The sequence below is a fragment of the Equus asinus genome, chromosome 18, assembly GCF_041296235.1.
Source record: "Equus asinus isolate D_3611 breed Donkey chromosome 18, EquAss-T2T_v2, whole genome shotgun sequence".
NCBI lineage: Eukaryota > Metazoa > Chordata > Mammalia > Perissodactyla > Equidae > Equus > Equus asinus.
The window spans coordinates 14,642,703-14,651,619 of NC_091807.1; the positions used below are offsets into that span (position 1 = coordinate 14,642,703).

An 8,917-nucleotide genomic window follows, 5' to 3' on the forward strand; every position below is an offset into this window, starting at 1 on the left:
TTTCACACCAGTAGATCTGCACTAAAGATGAATTGAATTCAAAGGAAGATCTAAGATGCAAGAAGGAATGGTGAGCAATAAAATAGAAAATAGCTGTGCAACTCTAAGCAAACATTTGCCATATGAAATGATTACAACGTTTTCTAATTGATGGGGTGAAAATCAAGAGAAATTAGTATGGAACAACAGGAGATTATAAATTGAGAAATGACTGCTTAGCATGAAAGCATTCTGAGTTCCTTTATTCAGGAGCAATATAAAAATATTGACTAACTTTAGTATTTAAGTGAAAGACACGTTACATTTTCTAAGAAAACAGCCAGTAGAATAGAAATACAATGTTTAAACACAAAAACGTGGAGGGAAAAAACTTGGATTTTAAATGAAGTGATTTAACTGTTAGTTAAACATGCAAAACTATAATTCTGACAGTAGAGGGCAGGGTATCCTTGATACTGTGTTGATAATTTCTTGAAATTGCAACGCATATCTAATGTTATCCCTGAAATCGTATGTTTCATGTATCCAGCTTATCTTATCTGTATACCTTGTTTATGCTCTCTGGGCATCCACATTTTTTTGCCCAAAAACGGTAATAAGTGACAATTCACATTAATGGATCAGTTTCTTTAGAGCAGGACTGTGAGAGAGGCAAAAGAATATTGAGAACGAGCCAGCCCACACTATGGAAGAAGAACCACATTTATTTTATTCTCTCTTATTTTATGGCAGTTTAGTTATTGGAGGCATAGACTTGAGTTTGAATCTTGCTTTACCACTTTCTAGATCAGAGGCTGGCAAACCACAGCCAGTGGACCCACCCTCCCCTTCTGGGTAACACAATCATATTCACTCATTTAAGTATTGCCTGTACATGCTTTTGCATTACACAGCAGAGTTGAGTAATTGTGACCGAGACCTTATGATGGGCAAGTCCAATGTTTACTCTCTGGCCCTATAAGAAAAAGTTGGCTGATCCCTGTTCTAGATGCATGATCTTGGCCAAGCTCCCTAAGAGTTTCTGGGTCTCACTTTTCTAATTAAAACGTGAATCATAGTCTCTACCAAGTTGGGTTTATGTGAGGATTAAATGTTACTCTGTATAAAACCTTAGCATCATAATAGGATGGGGAATAAGTACATCTCAAAGACCAATAAAACCATAATCATATCCAGGAAACATAAAATAGTGTGTATTTCCTCCTTACTAAGAAATTGGTAAAAACCCTTGTAAGAGAGTCAGTCGCTGGTTATGTTTGCTCAAGAATCAGGATTCTTTTTGCGTCGTTTCATTTCTGCGAGTCTCTTTTCTGTATCCCATGTAATTCTAGCCGCCTGCAAGCCTGTTCTGACTGTCCCTTCTTGTAGCCGACCCTTCCTTATTATTTGTGGAAAAGTTTCCGTGTCTACATCTGGAATTGCTCAAAAGTCACTGTAAGTACTGAGTCTTTGTTAATGGTTTGTTCCCCTCCAGAATGCTTTCCAAAATGCCTGCAGCCAGGGACTTTGAGCTTGTTCTATGAGTCTTTCCTCTCCGTTTGCAAGGGCTCACAGTTTTGCTCTTACTGGTTTCTCAGTGGAGAAGAGAAAGGTTTTCTCCTGCTTGCTCTTGGGCATGAAGACTTTTCATGAGTTAAAACAAATTCCTTGTTGGGCAAAAGTATTTCAGTCCAGCATGTCTAAACATTCTAGACGGGAGCACATTATGGCTTTTCTGTGTTATAACTGTATGTCTAAAATCAGGTGAACTACAAATATGTAAAGACTTCTTTCGTCAATTTTGTGATTTCCAGTATTTTCTTAACATACTGTTTTCCAGATTGCAAGTAAAACATGCACAAATTCTAGGAAATTTAACAAATATAGAAGAGCATGAAAGAAATTAAAAAATTTTCTCCCTTAGTTATGGCACTTCTTGTCATATATATATATATATATATATATACACACACACACATATATATATTCCTCTCTCTGTATATATATATTATAATTTATATGGTAATATACCACATCAATTGTATGCTTTAATATGTCCTGTATCTTGTTTTACTCAATATCGTCCTATAAATAGTTTGCCATGTCATTGATTTTTGCAACACATTATTTCAGTCTGCGGAAATACCATAATTTATTTAAACATACTCATATTGGACACTTAGAGAGAGAGAGCAAATTGTTACAACTTTTCTAGAGGGTGATTTATTAATAGAATTCAAAATATTAAATTTAGATACTCTTCAACATGGAAAATTGCATTTCTGGGAACTTACCCTAAGAGAAATAATAGAGCAAACTCACTCAAATATGTGTACTGAAATGTTCACGTTAGAATGTATAATAATGAAAATAATTTTGCAGCCTAAATGTCCATCAGCAGTAGATTGCATAAATAATTACGGTGCGTACTTCCAGTGAAATGCAATGTGGTTAAAAGTGAAGGGGCTCATTTTTATTCATGTACATTAAAATTGTTTATGTTGTTTTAAGTAAAATAGAGCAAATTAAAAAATTGTTTACCAGGTCCTAGTTTGGTTTACACACATATATACGAATATGAAAATCTGGGAAGACATACTTCACAATACCAACCGTAGTTATCTCTAAGTACTGGCATTGTGGGCGACTGCTTCTTCTTAATTTTTTCTTTGCGGCATTTGCCAGTGATCCATAGTTACTTGTGTGATCAGGGAAGAAAAAAGATAATTGCAAAAAGGAAAAGCAAAGGATTTGTTAGGTATGAGCCTCGTCATATATCTGTGTCAGCTTATTTACAAAAGTGGAGAGGGTATTGGAAACATTTTATTTCTTAGTGGAATCTTTGGTTTTTTTTTTAATACCCACAAAGCTTTGTGATTATTATACTTACAGTTCAAAGGCAGTAGGGAAATATTTTTATGCAAAAATCGTTGGACCCATGGACAGATAGGGATATTAGGACTGCTCATACAGGGTCAACAGTCTTAAGGCTAGAAGTACATGCTTCTAGCTATTGGTTAATATGATTTCTCCAGACAGCCGCTCAATCCATGGGATGAAGGAAGGTGAGGAGGAGGAGATTGAGTAGGAGACCTCATGTTGCCAATGTTAAGAAATCCTAGAACCAAGAGAGAGGTTATACAACTTTCCCCACTTCTTACCTTTTCTTGTTCTCCAGGTAAACTATGGGGCTAGGACAGTGCATATATATCATTAAAACCTTTATTATGACCATCAAGAAGCGTTGTCTCATTCCTGATTCATGTGTAAATAGCTTTTGGACTAACTAGAGTTTTAAAATTCAAACCAAACACGACACATCCTTGGTAAGAACTCCTAATTCTAAATCTGTGGTTTTATATATCTATCTATAAGCACAAAGATATATGTCTGTATAGACACACAAACACATATATGCATTAGACCTTAAGAAAATTTGTGAAGTTTATGTCAATATGCTCTCCCTTCCACTAGTCATGTATCATGATGTTTATTTCATAATGTTGTAGGGAAAAATAGAATTTCATTGTTTTCCTTTGCATTTCTTTGATTACTAGCATGGTTAAACATTGTTTTCTTCTCCTTTTTGGACCAATTTATTTTAAAATTTTTGTTACAATTCTTTGCCCTTTTATTTATTATAGCACAAGTTGGCAAACTATGGGCTGCAAACCAATTCAGCCTGCTACCTATTTTTGTAAATAAAGTTTTATTGAGACACAACCATGCCCGTTCACTTATGTATCACATTGTCTATGGTTTTTTCTTGCTACAACAGGAGGGCTGAGTTGTTATGACAGAAATTGTGTGGCCATCCAGGTCTAAAATATTTACTCTGATTCTCTATAGAAAGAGTTTATGGGTTGCTACTGGTGTTTTAGAGAGCTGGTTTTTAAAAAATGCTTTTATCAATTTGAAGGCGCTATTTATGTATTGAGGATTTTAACTCTTGTTTGAAATATTTCTTGCAAATATTTTATTTGAAGTGCTTTCCTCGCCTGATCAGGCCCTGATGATTTCCCTCTCTAAGGGATTCTTATTCCCTCTTTTCAAACCCCCGAACCTGGGGCGCTGGAATGATGAATATAGCGGTCGTTAACCTAGAACGGCTGCCACCATCCTTTTACTGTGAATAATGGAGGGGCCAGTTTATTATCTGGGTCATCAATTTCTCACCAAAATGCTTATAACCCTCATTCTTGACCTAGATGTTAAAGAATACCCATTTCTGAGAATCATTTAGGATGCTTCTATTTGAGTTGAACCTCGATATCCTAGTTATGATAAAGCTTTGAAGCTGTAAGGCAATGCCTTATATGGACTCTTAACTGACCTTTATTAAAATGATACCTTCTGTTTCATAACATTTTAAATCTTTCCTGAGTATTTTTATGTGGCTTCACTTGCCTTTCCCCTTTGTACTCAGCTTTTTTCCTCCATTTTTCCTGCCCCTCTTCTTACTATTTCCTGCTAGTGACTTTTCTTTGTTTAATAATCTGTTTTTCTGTGATACTGGATGATACTGTGGTATCATCAGTTATGAGGGAGTTCTTTTTTTAATTAGGAGCCAATTAGATTGTTATGTAGCTTTCCTTTATATCTTATTAGTCATTAGCTGTTTTCATAATTGAAGAAACGGATCAAACTCCTGCTTGCCATTAATATTTATGATACAATCCAATTCTTCATTTGACAAATGTTTCTCCATCATGGTGACCAAATAATGTTACTGTGGCTTATCTGTGTTTCCATGTTTATCTGAACTTTAAAAATACAGAGAGACAGAAATAACTAGTCCCCACAATATTCAATTTTCTTCTCCTTCCTAGGCATGTGTAAAGATTTTCCAATCTCCCTTGCCATTACGGTAGGGCATATGGTAGTTAACCATGTGGACTCAGGCTATGAGAGGAAGTGACATGTGTTGCTTCAAGTCTGAGGCATTGAAGTGTGATTACAAGTTCCTCTTGACATGGCAATCTTAGGAGCCACAGGTAGAGATGGCAAGGTTGAAGACAGTGGGGCCAATAGCCTAGTTCCCTGAGTGACTATATGGAGGAGAGTTCCCTCATAACTTACACAATTCATGTGAACGAGAAATAAATCTGTGTTATGATAAGCCACTTAGATTCTGTGGCTAATTTGTTACCACAGTATAACCTCATCTATTCTCACTAACACAGAAATTAGTTTTGGAAATGAGAGCTCTGCTATAATAAAATACTTGTTATCTACTTGAAAGACCATGGACAGGCAGTGAGAAAAATGATCCTGGAGGAGATCAGGAAGAAAAAAGAAAATGTATGTTATGTGGTAGTAAAACATTTGATTAAACCACTGAATGTCAGAATTCGGAAGGAGGATCATACACCTAGCTTACCATTAGTTCCTGAGTAAAAGGGAGAAAACAGAGCCACAGTCGTGGGCGGACTGCATTGGCTATGCTTGGCAAGGTATTAAAAAAATATAGATGAATTTGGGGAAGAATTGGCTGGTTCACAAGCAAAAATGAGAAGAAATAGAGATGATCTAGAAATGTGGATGCCTACACTATTGGAAAAGCCAACTGCTTCTAGACCCAAACTATAAATAAAGAAATCTTACAGAGGCTTTAAGCAACAGTCAACAAAACATTTCAGTTGACAGTAATTAAGACAGAAAAAGTTCGAAAAGTGAGGTCTTCGCACCTGTTCTTCCAGATAAGCTTCAGGTGGTCCCCATCAAACTGAGTGAAAAGGACAGTGGGTTGAGAAAACAAAGAGCTGCTGGAAACTTGAGAGGTAGGTATTGAAAAGGGTGGGTGTGGTTACTGGCACGTGGAACTGACTGGAAACAGAGAAGAAGGCTCTTAAGTACTTGAGAGAAATGTACTGCCAAAGAAACCACAAGCCTGGACCAAAGGGGCCTTTGACTGTACGAAGCTGAAAATGGCCTTTGTGCGCACAACCTTCTATGAGCAAGAGGGAGCCTGAGGAAGCTGTGCAGCCCTGAGGAGACTTATTAGCAAGAGGTACAAAGAAGAGAATGGAAAAGGAAAGAACCATCCTGGGAGGGGACTGAAGCCACACGCAGGTAGGGAGCCATCACCGGGTGTGCTCAGCAGGACTTTAGAATTATATGGGCTGCTGATTCTGTCCCATTTGTCCTTCTAAAAGTGAGTATATAATTGTAATTATCCTGGCCCGGTCACACCTTCGTTTATTGAGTGTGTGTGTGTGTGTGTGTGTGTGTAGGGGCAGGAAATTTGGCTTTTAAATTCATAGGTCTTGAGACCAAGAGAAGCCATACCTGAGTTTGGTTAAGGACTATTGAACCTCACCTAGATACGGTGGACATTGAGATTCAGGCCCTGACTAGTGGGCTTCGGGCCGTCTCCATGTGACTGGGGGAGTATGTGTTATGTGTGGAAGAAGAGGGAACTGAATATTGATGGAATAGAAAGTGATAGAGATTACTAATCTTCACCATAATTGATTCTTTTTCCTTTGCTTCCAACTCTCCTAACATCCCTTGAGTTTATGTTGGGGATGTAAGTTGCCAATGGACTGTGAACTCTGCGTCTCTTCAGAGCAGCTATGAGTTCTCTAAGCTTTCTCCTCCCTTGCCATGGCAACAATGAGGCATCACAAGATAGTGAGGTCTCCATCAGCCCAGGTCCCCAAAACCCCGTATAGAGAAGAAACCTCTGATAACCCAAGTCAGACATTTATTTTGTGCAAGAAGAGAACTTTCGTTGTGCTAAACCATTGAGATTTGGAGTTAATTTTTTTTAATCAACCTTATAAAAAGTTTTCTATTTTGAAAAGCTTCCGTGGAATTTTTTGCAGTAAACATTGGTGTAGACCACTTAAATAAGAAACCAAAATCTATCCAGAATAAAGACAGCTTAACATAGGTTCAAACGAAGAGAGAGCTAAAAGCTTCTGTTCAGCAAATTCTGACGCCCTAAATCTGTATTTCATGCCCCCAAACAATTGCTCCTAAATCACGAGAGGTAAATTATCTGATTCAAAACACATCCCATTTTTAACATTTTAACCACCCCAAAAGACTGATTAATACTGTGTGTATTTTCTTTTTAGTACAAGATCCTGGCTTCATCTATAATTATGGACAGGTGGAAAGCTACATAGCCCCTGACTTAATGAGGCTGGGCTCATTTTCGAGGTTAATAGATTTTTACCTAGGGACACCACAGTAACTTGTTAAATATTTTACAAGAATCTGAACAACAGCAGTGTTTACGTTAAGGAAATAAACCATTCTCTTATTTAAAAGTTTCAAAGGACATGAATCTGCAGTTAACACCAACATGAAATGAGTGCAGTTTTAATGTGCGATGATGAGTCAAGGACTTCTATGCAACGTATGACTACACCAGAATATTTATTTTTCTGCTTAATTATTGGTACAAACTTTAATGAAGGATGGGGTTTCATAGGAAAGGTTAATGACAGTGCTAAAAACGGAGAGTGTTCACTGAAGGAGAATTTGGGAAACTGAAACTTAGTTTTATAGGAACAAAGAAAGATTCAACAGATGAAACTGAACTGTGTTTCTTAGGAAATGCACACACACACATATTTTTGTTTACATAAATTATCATTTCTAACTGTGTCGTATATGACAATGTGAAGAATGTCAAATTTACATATTTGCAAAATAAAATTAGCACATGAAATTGCCTGAATAATAGATATTCCCCAGGCTTTTCCGTTTAATTTGCTAATGTTGAGTCTTATTTTCTTGTTTAAACTGAGCTCCTTCTTGAGTAGTCTATCTTTCATCTCTCTCTCAAGCAGACTCAGATCTTGTACTCGACCTGCCCACAAATATAAGACAGATGGAAATAAATAACCCACTAGAAAATCCACTTGACGTGAGTACTGCATTTTACGTCTTAGAGGACTGAAAATGGGTCTTACTTTGAAGTCAATGAAGGACTATATGACACTTAGAGAAAATAAATCTTTTTTTTTTCATCCAGCTGGAGCTCTCTGGCCTTCAAACTCCATGCAATGGCGAATTTATTGATACTGTATTTGCAAGGTTGATGTTTCATTTCTAGGAAAAGGATGTCTACTACAATTGGATTATATGGTACTTTTCTGGCCAGAGAGGCCTTCTAAAGTGTACTTTATGTGGTAAAAAGGAAAGTGATTATCATTCATTTGTAGGAGTAGGTTTGTATTGCTGCTTTTCAATCTGAATTCATAAATGGCTTTATAATCCCAATATCCATGCTAATAATGATTATTGTAATAGACCAACAATATTATTTTTTATTCCATGAATTACATTAATTGCAAGTCATTTGAATGTATTTTCTTGTGAGGTGGGATGTTTCTTTCCTTTTCCTGGCATGCCCCAAATTCTCAATGTAATGATATTTCATTAAGAATAACTATTTTGTTGAGATGATTTAAATGAATTTCTTTGTTAGAGTAATAAAGGCTTAGTGATCCACAGTCTTTAAGTATTGAAAGCAAAAGCGAAATATAGTGGAATTTGGGACAAATATTCCTTCAACATTTTTACCCTAAAACTTGAAATTAAAACAACAGATAATGACAATTAGTGAGTCTGCTAAAAAAAAACACTCTGTGGAAATCACCTGAGCTTATCTAATTTCTCTGCATCTTTGTGTGTTTAGTGAGGAGCATCTCTCTATTTTTTTTTTTTAAAGGTTTTATTTTTTCCTTTTTCCCCCCAAAGCCCCCCCGGTACATAGTTATATATTCTTCGTTGTGGGTCCTTCTAGTTGTGGCATGTGGGACGCTGCCTCAGCGTGGTTTGATGAGCAGTGCCATGTCCGTGCCCAGGATTCGAACCAACGAAACACTGGGCCGAATGCAGCGGAGCGCACAGACCCAACCACTCGGCCACGGGGCCAGCCCCAGGAGCATCTCTATATTTTTAAGATACTCGAGATAGTTTC

At 36.9% G+C, this 8,917-nt stretch overlaps 1 long non-coding RNA gene across 1 annotated transcript; it reads left to right on the top strand.

The window, feature by feature from the left end:
- The first annotated feature begins 5,919 nt into the window (after positions 1–5,919).
- LOC139040972 (uncharacterized) lies at positions 5,920–8,446 on the top strand. Its single transcript, XR_011495356.1, has 3 exons — positions 5,920–6,051; positions 7,782–7,858; positions 7,967–8,446. It is a non-coding gene; the product is annotated as an uncharacterized lncRNA (long non-coding RNA).
- The last annotated feature ends 471 nt before the right edge of the window (positions 8,447–8,917 follow it).